Source organism: Arachis hypogaea, chromosome 10 (genome assembly GCF_003086295.3).
Source record: "Arachis hypogaea cultivar Tifrunner chromosome 10, arahy.Tifrunner.gnm2.J5K5, whole genome shotgun sequence".
In the NCBI taxonomy this organism is placed as follows: Eukaryota; Viridiplantae; Streptophyta; class Magnoliopsida; order Fabales; family Fabaceae; genus Arachis; species Arachis hypogaea.
The window spans coordinates 92128762-92142358 of NC_092045.1; positions in this window are offsets into that span (position 1 = coordinate 92128762).

Here is a 13597-nt window from a genome sequence, read left to right on the forward strand (position 1 = left end):
CAGCAGGGCAGATTTCTAGCCAGTAGAGATATGGATGTCGCTTAACCTGAGGACACAGACAATAATGCCAACACAACAATCTAATGTATACACATGCTTATCTAGAATTCTATGTTTGCACAAAAGTCTAATAATCCATAAAAGCACATATTGCAAACGACGGCAGCATGTAAGCAACAATTCACTAGTACAACATAAAGTTCAAATGACTTAAAGTCATCCAAGTTCAGTTCACAAACAAGTCAAACAGATTTCAATTCATAAACCCAAGTCAGTCACTGGTGGACGAAATTGTGATTAAAGAGTTTCAGGCACTGGTAGAGAAGCTCACAACTCCGTTCAACTAACCAGCAAGTGTACTGGGTCGTCCAAGTAATAAACCTTACGTGAGTAAGGGTCGATCCCACAGAGATTGTTGGTATGAAGCAAGCTATGGTCACCTTGTAAATCTCAGTTAGGCAGATTAAATTGGTTTATGGGTTTTCGAAAATAGAAATAAGAGAATAGATTAATAAAAGGGATAGAATACTTATGCAGATTCATTGGTGGGAATTTCAGATAAGCGAATGGAGATACTGTATGGCTCAAGGACGCCTGCTTTCCCACTTCTTCAACTCAATCCTTCTTACTCCTTTCCATGGCAAGTTGTGTATAGGGGTTCACCATCAGCGGTGGCTACTTTCAATCCTCTCGGGAAAATGATCCTATGCGGCTGTCACTCGCACGACTAATCGTCTGGAGGCATCACCCATGGTTGATGGCTACATCCCATCCTCGCAGTGAAAACTACGCTCACGCACTCTGTCACAGCACGGCTAATCACTGGTTGGTTCCTGCGCCTACTGGAATAGAATCCCTTGATTCTTTTACGTCTGTCACTTATGCCCAGCACTTGCAAGTTTGAAGCACGTCACAGTCATTCATTACCGGAATCCTACTCGGAATACCACAGACAAGGTGAGACTTTCCGGATCCTCATAAATGCCGCCATCTATCTAGCTTATACCACGAAGATTCTGTTGGGGAATCTAAGAGATACACATTCAAGCTCTGTTGCATGTAGAACGGAAGTGGTTGTCAATCACGTGCGTTCATAAGTGAGAATGATAATGATCGTCACTTTCATCATTACACTCATCATGTTCTTGGGTACGAATAAATATCTTGGAATAAGAATAAGAGAGATTTGAATAAAAGAAAATAGAATTGCATTAATACTTGAGGTACAGCAGAGCTCCACACCCTTAATCTATGGTGTGCAGAAACTCCACTGTTGAAAATACATAAGCAAAGGGTTCAGGCATGGCCGAATGGCCAGCCCTCTCCATGGTCAAGTGACCAAATATTCAAGAGATTAAACTGTCAAAAGATGTCTAATACAATAGATAAATGTTCTATTTATAATAAACTAGCTCCTAGGGTTTACATGAGTAAGTAATTGATGCATAAATCCACTTCCGGGGCCCACTTGGTGTATGTTCGGGTTGAGCTTGATCAATCCACGAGCTGAGGCTTCTCTTGGAGTTGAACTCCAAGTTATGACGTGTTTTGGGCGTTCAACTCCGGATCATGACGTTTTTCTGGCGTTTAACTCCAGACAGCAGCTTGTACTTGGCGTTCAATGCCAAGTTACGTCGTCAATCTCCAAATAAAGTATGGACTATTATATATTTCTGGAAAGCCCTGGATGTCTACTTTCCAACGCCGTTGAGAGCGCCCCAATTGGAGTTCTGTAGCTCCAGAAAATCCATTTCGAGTGCAGGGAGGTCAGATTCCAACAGCATCAGCAGTTCTTTTGTCAGCCTTCTTCAGAGTTTTGCTCAAGTCCCTCAATTTCAGCCAGAATTTACCTGAAATCACAGAAAAATACACAAACTCATAGTAAAGTCCAGAAATGTAAATTTAACATAAAAACTAATGAAAACATCCCTAAAAGTAGCTCAAACTTACTAAAAACTATATAAAAACAATGCCAAAAAGCGTATAAATTATCCGCTCATCACAACACCAAACTTAAATTGTTGCTTGTCCCCAAGCAACTGAAAATTAAATAGGATAAAAGAAGAGAATATACTATAAATTCCAGAATATCAATGAATATTAATTTAATTAGATGAGCGGGACTTGTAGCTTTTTGCTTCTGAATAGTTTTGGCATCTCACTTTTTCCTTTGAAGTTTAGGGTGATTGGCTTCTCTAGGAACATAGAATTTCGGATAGTGTTATTGACTTTCCTAGTTAAGCATGTTGATTCTTGAACACAGCTACTTATGAGTCTTGGCCGTGGCCCTAAGCACTTTGTTTTCCAGTATTACCACCGAATACATCAATGCCACAGACACATAACTGGGTGAACCTTTTCAGATTGTGACTCGGCTTTGCTAGAGTCCCCAGTTAGTGGTGTCCAGAGCTCTTAAGCACACTCTTTTGCCTTGGATCACGACTTTAACCACTTAGTCTCAAGCTTTTCACTTGGACCTTCATGACACAAGCACATGGTTAGGGACAGCTTGATTTAGCCGCTTAGGCCTGGATTTAATTTCCTTGGGCCCTCCTATCCATTGATGCTCAAAGCCTTGGATCCTTTTTACCCTTGCCTTTTGGTTTTAAGGGCTATTGGCTTTTTCTACTGCTCCTTCTTTTTCTTTCTATTTTTTTTCGCCACTTTTTTTTTCGCAAGCTTCCTTTTTCACTGCTTTTTCTTGCTTCAAGAATCAATTTCATGATTTTTCAGATCATCAATAACATTTCTCTTTGTTCATCATTCTTTCAAGAGCCAACAATTTTAACACTCATAAACAACAAGATAAAAAATATGCACTGTTCAAGCATTCATTCAGAAAACAAAAAGTATTGCCACCACATCAATATAATTAAATTAAATTCAAGGATAAATTCGAAATTCATGTACTTCTTGTTCTTTTGAATTAAAACATTTTTCATTTAAGAGAGGTGAAGGATTAATGGATTTTATTCATAGCTTTAAGGCATGGTTACATACTAATGATCATGAAGTAGAGACACAAAACATAGATAAACACAACATTAAAAACCGAAAACAGAAAGAAATAAAGAACAAGGAATGAATCCACCTGAGTGAGGGTGGCGCCTTCTTGAAGGTCCAATGGTGCTTTTTGAGCTCCTCTATGTCTCTTCCTTGCTTCTGTTGAATGATTCCTAGTAATTTTGGTGTTTCTACCCTTAGTTGCTTCCATTGTTTGTGTGGAGGACAATTTATCCCCTGAGGTATCTCAGGGATCTTCTTGATTTGCAGCCACACGTTCTACCACTGAGCTATGACGGCTTATATTAGTCTTTCCATCTCCCATGACTCGGAGGTGGAAGCTTTTGTTTTCCCTTTGAGGTTTCTCTGGCCTTAGGTGCCATTAATGGTAATGGAAAAGCGAAAAAAGCTATGCTTTTACCACACCAAACTTAAAATATTGCTCGCCCTCGAGCAAGAGAAGAAAGAAGAGAGGAAGAAGAAGAAGAAGAAAATGGAGGTGAGTGAGGGGAGATGGATTCGGCTATATTGGTGGGATTGGGTGGGAAAGAGAAGTTGAATTGTAAAGGTAGGTGGGGTGTATGGGGAAGAGTGGATAGATGTAGGTGGTGAATGAAAAATAGAAGGAATGACCATGAATGGAAAGAGAGAGGGCGAGGTAGGTGGGGATCCTGTGGGGTCCACAGATCCTGAGGTGAAAAGAAATACCATTCCTTCACCATATAGGCATGTAAAATGCCTTCGTGCATCATTCTGGCGTTCAAACGCCCATTGGTGCACGTTCTGGGCGTTCAACGCCCATGTAAAGCATGTTTCTGGCGTTGAACGCCAGTTTCATGCTTGTTACTGGCGTTCAGCGCCAGTTTTTCCTCTCTGGGCACATTCCTGGCGTTCAGCGCCAGAATGTTGCTTGTTTCTGGCGTTCAGCGCCAGAATGGTGCTCTGTTCTGGCGTTGAACGCCGGCCAGATGCACCTTACTGGCGTTGAACGCCAGCCCGTGCGTCCTCCAGGGTGAAAAATTTTTTCTTCTGTTTTTGACTCTGTTTTTAATTTTTTTGATTTTTTTCGTGACTCCTCATGATCATGTACCTAATAAAACACAAAATAACAATAAAATAAAAATTAGATAAATAAAATTGGGTTGCCTCCCAACAAGCGATTCTTTAATGTCAATAGCTTGACAGTGGCTCTCATGGAGCCACAAGGTGATCAGGTCAATGTTAGTGTAGTCCCAACACCAAACTTTAGAGTTTGGATATGGGGTCTTAACACCAAACTTAGAGTTTGGTTGTGGCCTCACAACACCAAACTTAGAGTTTGACTGTGTGGGTTCTTCTTGACTCTGAACTGAGAGAAGCTCTTCATGCTTACTCTCTTCTGTCACAGAGGGATGACCATGTGCCTTAAACACAAGGTAGTCCCCATTCAATTGAAGGACTAATTCTCCTCTGTTGACATATATCACAGCTCCTGTTGTGGCTAGGAAAGGTCTTCCTAGGATGATGCATTCATCATCTTCCTTCCTAGTGTCTAGGATTATGAAATCAGCAGGGATGTAAAGGCCTTCAACCTTTACTAGCACGTCCTCTACTGTCCCATAAGCTTGTCTCAATGACTTATCTGCCAATTGCAATGAGAACAAGGCAGGTTGTACCTCAATGATCCCCAGCTTCTCCATTACAGAGAGTGGCATAAGATTTATCCCTGATCCTAGATCACATAGAGCTTTTTTAAAGCTCATGGTGCCAATGGTACAAGGTATTAAGAATTTGCCAGGATCTTGTTTCTTTTGAGGTAGAGTTTTCTGAATCCAAGTATCCAGTTCACTAATGAGCAAGGGAGGTTCACTTTCCCAAGTCTCATTACCAAACAACTTGGCATTCAGCTTCATGATAGCTCCTAAATATTGAGCAACTTGCTCTCCAGTCGCATCTTCATCCTCTTCAGAGGAAGAATAATCTTCAGAGCTCATGAATGGCAGAAGGAGATTTAATGGAATCTCTATGGTCTCTGTATGAGCCTCAGATTCCTTTGGATCCTTAATAGGAAACTCCTTCTTGCTTGAAGGACGTCCCAGGAGGTCTTCCTCACTGGGATTTTCGTCCTCCTCCTCCCTTGTGCATTCGGCCACTTTGAGTAAATCAATGGCCTTGCACTCTCCTTTTGGATTCTCTTCTGTATTGCTTGGGAGAATACTAGGAGGAGTTTCAATGACTTTCTTACTCAGCTGGCCCACTTGTGCCTCCAAATTTCTAATGGAGGATCTTGTTTCATTCATGAAACTGAAAGTAGCCTTTGACAGATCAGAGACAATATTGGCTAAATTAGAAGTGTTTTGTTCAGAATTCTCTGTCTGTTGCTGAGAAGATGATGAATATGGCTTACTATTGCTCAGCCTATTGCGTCCACCATTGTTAAAGCCTTGTTGAGGCTTTTATTGATCCTTCCAGGAGAAATTTGGGTGATTTCTCCATGATGGGTTATAGGTGTTTCCATAAGGTTCACCCATGTAATTAACCTCTGCCATGGCAGGGTTCTCAGGATCATAAGCTTCTTCAGAAGCTACCTCTCTAGTACTGTTGGATGCATGTTGCAATTCATTCAGATTTTGAGAGATTATGTTGACCTGTTGAGTCAACATTTTGTTCTGAGCCAATATGGCATTCAGAGCATCAATTTCAAGAACTCCTTTCTTCTGAGGTATCCCATTATTCACGGAATTCCTCTCAGATGTATACATGAATTGGTTGTTTGCAACCATGTCAATGAGTTCTTGAGCCTCTTCAGGCGTTTTCTTCAGGTGAATAGATCCACCTGCAGAATGGTCCAATGACATTTTCAAAAATTTAGAGAGACCATAATAGAATATATCTAATAGGGTCCATTCTGAAAACATGTCAGAGGGACATCTTTTGGTCAACTGCTTGTATCTTTCCCAAGCTTCATAGAGGGATTCACCATCTTTTTGCTTGAAGGTTTGAACATCCACTCTCAGCTTGCTCAGCTTTTGAGGAGGAAAGAATTTATCCAAGAAGGCAGTGACCAGCTTATCCCATGAGTCCAGGCTATCCTTAGGTTGTGAATCCAACCATATTCTAGCTCTGTCTCTTACAGCAAAAGGGAAAAGCATGAGTCTGTAGACTTCAGGATTAACTCCATTCGTCTTTACAGTCTCACAGATCTGCAAGAACTCAGTTAAAAACTGATAAGGATCTTCAGATGGAAGTCCATAAAACTTGCAGTTTTGTTGCATTAATGCAACTAGTTGAGGCTTAAGCTCAAAGTTATTGGCTCCAATGGCAGGAATGGAGATGCTTCTTCCATCAAACTTGGACGTTGGCTTTGTGAAGTCACCAAGCATTCTCCTTGCATTATTATTATTATTTTCGGCTGCCATGTCCTTTTCTTGTTCGAAAATTTCTGAAAGGTTATTTCTGGATTGTTGTAATTTAGCTTCTCTTAATTTTCTCTTCAGAGTCCTTTCAGGTTCTGGATCAACTTCAACAAGAGTGCCTTTTTCCCTGTTCCTGCTCATATGAAAGAGGAGAAAACAAGAAAAGAAAGAGGAATCCTCTATGTCACAGTATAGAGATTCCTTTATGTTAGTAAAAGAAGAAAGGGGTGAAGAATCCAAATACAAGGGATATAAGAAGTTTGGATTCTTAGATGAAGAGAGGTGAAGAGAAGTGTTAGTAATTAATTAATTAAATAGAAGGAGAAAAGAGAAGAGAAATTTTCGAAAATAATTTTGAAAAAGGGGTTAGTAATTTTCGAAAATTAAAGATAAGATGAGATTAAAATTTAAAACAAAAAGAATTTTTGAAAAAGAGAGGGAGAATTTTCGAAAATTAGAGAGGGAAAAGTAGTTAGGTGGTTTTGAAAAAGATAAGAAACAAACAAAAAGTTAGTTAGTTGATTGAAAGAGATTTGAAATCAAATTTTGAAAAAGATAAGAGGATAAGAAGTTAGATAAGATATTTTGAAATCAAATTTTGAAAAAGATAAAAATTTTTTAAAAAAAAGATAAGATAAAAGATAAAAAGATAAGGTAAAAATCTTAATAAAAAGATATTTTGAAAAAGATTTAATTTTTTTTTAAAAAGACTCAACTAACAAGAAACTACAAGATAAGATTCTAGAACTTAAAGATTGAACCTTTCTTAACAAGAAAGTAACAAACTTCAAATTTTTGAACCGATCACATTAATTGTTAGCTAATTTTCGAAAATTTGATATAAAGATAAAAAAAAGATTTTGAAAATATTTTGAAAAAGATTTTTGAAATTTTCGAAATTTATAAAAAAAATGAAAAAGATATGATTTTTGAAAAAGATTTTGAAAAGATAAGATTTTTAAAATTGAAATTTTGACTTGACTTGTAAGAAACAACTAATTTTAAAAATTTTTGACCAAGTCAACCCAAAATTTCGAAAATTTGGAGGAAAATAAGGAAAAGATATTTTTTTGATTTTTTGAATTTTTAATTATGAAAGAGAAAAACAACAAAAATATTCAATGCATGAAATTTTTAGATCAAAACAATGAATGCATGCAAGAATGCTATGAATGTCAAGATGAACACCAAGAACACTTTGAAGATCATGATGAACATCAAGAATATAATTTTGAAAAATTTTTAATGCAAAGAAAACATGCAAGACACCAAACTTAGAAATCTTTAATGCATGGAAAATATGAATGCAAAAATGCACATGAAAAACAACAAACAACACAAAACAAGAAATCATCAAGATCAAACAAGAAGATTCGTCAAGAACAACTTGAAGATCATGAAGAACACTATGAATGCATGGGATTTTCGAAAAATGCAAGAAAAAATTTTTTTAAAGCATGCAATTGACACCAAACTTAAAAATTGACTCAAGACTCAAACAAGAAACACAAAATATTTTTGGTTTTTATGATTTTATGATTTTTTTTGTATTTTTATTATTTTTTTTCGAAAATATTTTTGGAAAAAAGAAAAATAAAAGAAAAATTTTTGAAAAAGATTTTTGAAAAGAAAATTACCTAATCTGAGCAACAAGATGAACCGTCAGTTGTCCATACTCGAACAATCCCCGGCAACGGCGCCAAAAACTTGGTGGACGAAATTGTGATTAAAGAGTTTCAGGCACTGGTAGAGAAGCTCACAACTCCGTTCAACTAACCAGCAAGTGTACTGGGTCGTCCAAGTAATAAACCTTACGTGAGTAAGGGTCGATCCCACAGAGATTGTTGGTATGAAGCAAGCTATGGTCACCTTGTAAATCTCAGTTAGGCAGATTAAATTGGTTTATGGGTTTTCGAAAATAGAAATAAGAGAATAGATTAATAAAAGGGATAGAATACTTATGCAGATTCATTGGTGGGAATTTCAGATAAGCGAATGGAGATACTGTATGGCTCAAGGACGCCTGCTTTCCCACTTCTTCAACTCAATCCTTCTTACTCCTTTCCATGGCAAGCTGTGTATAGGGGTTCACCATCAGCGGTGGCTACTTTCAATCCTCTCGGGAAAATGATCCTATGCGGCTGTCACTCGCACGGCTAATCGTCTGGAGGCATCACCCATGGTTGATGGCTACATCCCATCCTCGCAGTGAAAACTACGCTCACGCACTCTGTCACAGCACGGCTAATCACTGGTTGGTTCCTGCGCCTACTGGAATAGAATTCCTTGATTCTTTTGCGTCTATCACTTACGCCCAGCACTTGCAAGTTTGAAGCACGTCACAGTCATTCATTACCGGAATCCTACTCGGAATACCACAGACAAGGTGAAACTTTCCGGATTCCCAGGATCCTACTCGGAATACCACAGACAAGGTGAGACTTTCCGGATCCTCATAAATGCCGCCATCTATCTAGCTTATACCACGAAGATTCTGTTGGGGAATCTAAGAGATACACATTCAAGCTCTGTTGCATGTAGAACGGAAGTGGTTGTCAATCACGTGCGTTCATAAGTGAGAATGATAATGATCGTCACTTTCATCATTACACTCATCATGTTCTTGGGTACGAATGAATATCTTGGAATAAGAATAAGAGATATTTGAATAAAAGAAAATAGAATTGCATTAATACTTGAGGTACAGCAGAGCTCCACACCCTTAATCTATGGTGTGCAGAAACTCCACTGTTGAAAATACATAAGCAAAGGGTTCAGGCATGGCCGAATGGCCAGCCCTTTCCATGATCAAGTGACCGAATATTCAAGAGATTAAACTGTCAAAAGATGTCTAATACAATAGATAAATGTTCTATTTATAATAAACTAGCTCCTAGGGTTTACATGAGTAAGTAATTGATGCATAAATCCACTTCCGGGGCCCACTTGGTGTATGTTCGGGTTGAGCTTGATCAATCCACGAGCTGAGGCTTCTCTTGGAGTTGAACTCCGAGTTATGACGTGTTTTGGGCGTTCAACTCCGGATCATGACGTTTTTCTGGCGTTTAACTCCAGACAGCAGCTTGTACTTGGCGTTCAACGCCAGGTTACGTCGTCAATCTCCAAATAAAATATGGACTATTATATATTGCTGGAAAGCCCTGGATGTCTACTTTCCAACGCCGTTGAGAGCGCGCCAATTGGAGTTCTGTAGCTCCAGAAAATCCATTTCGAGTGCAGGGAGGTCAGATTCCAACAGCATCAGCAGTCCTTTTGTCAGTCTTCTTTAGAGTTTTGCTCAAGTCCCTCAATTTCAACCAGAATTTACCTGAAATCACAGAAAAACACACAAACTCATAGTAAAGTCCAGAAATGTGAATTTAACATAAAAACTAATGAAAACATCCCTAAAAGTAACTCAAACTTACTAAAAACTATATAAAAACAATGCCAAAAAGCGTATAAATTATCCGCTCATCAGTCACCAAACACAAGACTAATCAAAACTGATATCCAATAATCTCAGTAAGTCTTATGTCTTATCAAGCCTCATATATGCATTTTTCTCCCCTTTTGTTATCAAGGTGGGAAAAATAAAACAAAACAGAACCTGCAAAATAGTGTGTTAGAGGCATGTTAAATCTAGATGTTGCGTTTTGAAATAAAAAATTCGGAAGAGAAATAAAGATCATATTTCAACCAGCAACACCATAGTTATATAACAAAACTCACAATGTTCAAATACCAATTCTTGGTAAAAAATCATTGGAACCAAAAAGAGAGTTTCATATCACTTGAAGGTTTCAAAAACAAAAAGAGACCACATGTATAATAAGATTCAAGCATGGTCCATGTCCATTTTTACACGACAAAAACCAGATCTCTCATTTCTTATTCAACAAATGTCTCTTTGACCTGCAAAATAGAATTCTCAAACAAGACATTAGCACAATTAAAACAGAAGTTGCATTTTTTCAAAAATTGAAATGATGATAATGAGAAATGTAGAAAAGACATGCACAATTCATAGATAGGTTTGCAATTTGCAGCAAGTTAAGAGAATTCTTGAAAAAATTTCAGAACCCTATTCCAAGAAGGTTCAGAGCCTAGAAGATAAAGTGCAGAGTGATGGTTCTTCTTCTGCCCAGAATTGTCTCATTCGAACCTGTGAGATCAAGACTTAACAAACACATCAGCAAAGCTCAAACAATGAATCATAGCTTAAAATCCCTAAACTAGTCCTAAGCATGCAAAATCTATCCTCAGCTAATGGTTTTGTAAAGATATCTGCTAATTGCTCCTCTGATTTAACAAATTGAATGCAAATATCCCCTTTTTGGACATGTTCTCTTATTGAGTGAAATTTCACTTCAATGTGTTTAGTCCTAGAGTGCAAGACTGGATTTTTAGAAATATTAATGGCACTCATTTTATCACACATCAAGGGAATAATTTCAGCCTTTAATTTGTAATCAGCAAGCTGTGTTTTTAACCATAGAAGTTGAGAACAGCAAGAAAAAGCAGCTATATACTCAGCTTCTGCAGTGGATAAGGCCACTGTTGGTTGCTTCTTACTTGACCAAACATTTAAGGACTTTCCAAGGAAACAACATAGGTCTGAAGTGCTCCTTCTATCAACTCTATCACCAGCAAAATCTGCATCACAATAACCAACTACAGAAAAATCATCAATCTTAGGATACCATAGACCAAAATTAGATGTGCCATGAACATATCTAATGATCCTTTTAACTGCAGAAAGATGTGGCTCTTTTGGTTTGGATTGGAACCTAGAACACAATCCAACACTTTGCACAATATCGGGTCTAGAGGAAGTTAAGTACATAAGAGAGCCAATCATTCCTCTATACCTAGTCTCATCAACATCTTTCTCAGTTTCTCCCTTATCTAATTTTGAATTAGGATGCATGGGAGTTCCCATGGGTTTGGCATTTTCAAGACCAAACTTCTTAACTAATTCCTTGGCATACTTTTCTTGATGAATGAAAATACCATTTTCAGTTTGTTTAATTTGCAGCCCAAGGAAAAAATTAAGTTCACCCATCATACTCATGTCAAATTCACTTGTCATGAGTTTTCCAAATTCAGAACAAAGGGATTCATTGGCTGATCCAAAAATAATGTCATCAACATATATTTGGATTAGAATAAAAGAATCATTAGAGTCCTTGATAAATAGAGTTGTGTCAGTGGTGCCTCTTTGAAAACTATTTTTCAAAAGAAACGAGCTAAGTCTCTTATACCAAGCTCTAGGAGCCTGTCTTAAACCATAGAGAGCTTTAGATAATTTGAAAACATGATTAGAATGCTCTTTATTTTCAAAACCAGGAGGCTACTCCACATATATGATTAGAATGCTCTTTATTTGAGCAGTATAAACAAACATTTTCAATGGTAATCCCAGATCTTGGCCATTGAAAAACAACTTGGTCCCCAAGACACATATATGACCGTAGATGCACAGCAGTGAGATCAGAGAACACTTTTTCCATTTATCCAAAAATGGTAAGCCAGAAGATTTGAGATGAAGTGAAGAAAGTAAGTTGCATGCAAATGGAAATAAATCACCTTTTAATTTCTAACTCAACTTGATGGGTGATTAGATCTTTGCTTTATGATTAAGCTTTCTCTTTCTTTCTTCTCTGATAAAAGTAGCAGGAGGAACACAGCTCTCTTTCTAATATTTTGTTGCTGACCGAAGCAATAAGAGAGAGTGAAGACTTCAATCTTGTATGAGAAGCTTAGTGGGATCAACTTGGGTAAGCATTTCGGGCTTGGGTTTGCTTTCTTCATATTCAGCCCGTTGGTTTCTTTGGCTTTGTTTCTTTTGGGCTCCACTTGACTAACTAGCCCATTAGCCTTGATGTTTTATTTTTATTCCATTTTGGGCTGCTAGACAAAGTCTTGACCTGCATTGTTTAATAAATAATTAGTAACATATCATTATTAACACTCAACACTAATTATTTATTTTACCCAAAAATAATGTTTGTCATCACTAATTAATTTAGTTAATTTCTTAACTCAACACATCTCCCTGAAAGAAAACTTCCTGCCGTCCTTCATCGTGCTCATTGCCTGCCGTACTTGTCACGAGAAGATAACAAAGTTGCTCTGTCCACTAAATCATTAGCTTTTGCTCTGCCAATAATAAAGTAATAAACTAATAATAAACCATCCGTATCCAGGAACAAAAGCAGCAATCGTTTAGAAAACAAAACATCCTTATTACTATTAATGCTTTTATCGCCTAAGAATCTTGGTTTCCTGATGAGAAAAGTCAATTTGTTTTGTGTTTGAAAAATAACATGTGCCTAACCAGTGTACATTTATGGAGTAGTAGGTTTTGGTTTTTATACTTTGTGTAGGTTTGATCAAAATTTGCTCGAATTTGAAGTTAGTAAATCCATTACACAATCCCAACAAATATAGGCCTAATTGATGTCACTGGACAAGGAGATGTCTTTGGCTTCTTGTTGCTTTTAGTGCAAGTCGATAATCATATAACATATTGGGTCGTGCTAGTGTGAAATGATATTGTTCATAATAAGAAGTGGATCTCACGCATACCAAATTCACCTAATATTCTAATAGAATATGACTGCCATTCTTGCTTGTTTTGGTTCCTACTATAATCTCAATTAAGCTGCTTATTGTTCTTGTTCTTTTTTCTTTTTACTTTTTGGAATTTTGTTGAATTTCTCAAGTGAACCATTAAATTAGGTAGAGAATATAGAAAAGTGACAAATTTTGAGAAACTGATCAAAGATTGGATAAGTTTATTAATGGTGGCTACAAATTGAAGAAACATATTATTGGATGCATGATGGTTTAGATACGTATGTAAAAGTGCATAATTCTTTTGCAGACTAGTTTTCTTGTCTCACTCTGGAGGGGAGAAAGAGAAGGCTAAAATAAATCATGTTGCTTGTTAATGTCTAAAATTATCTATTCTGATAATGGTTTGTAGTTTGTTTCTAAAATCCTTTATTTATTCTGATAATGCTTGTTAATCATGTAGCTTGTTAATGTCTAAAATCATGCCAGTCCAGAGATCGTGCTTTGCCTTTAACAATTCCAACAGAGCATTTTGGCTCCTTTCAAAGTCTAGTGTGATACTACAGAAGTGAGCATTTTTTTTCTTCTTTTCTTTTGCCAATAGGTGCTAGCGTTTTGTT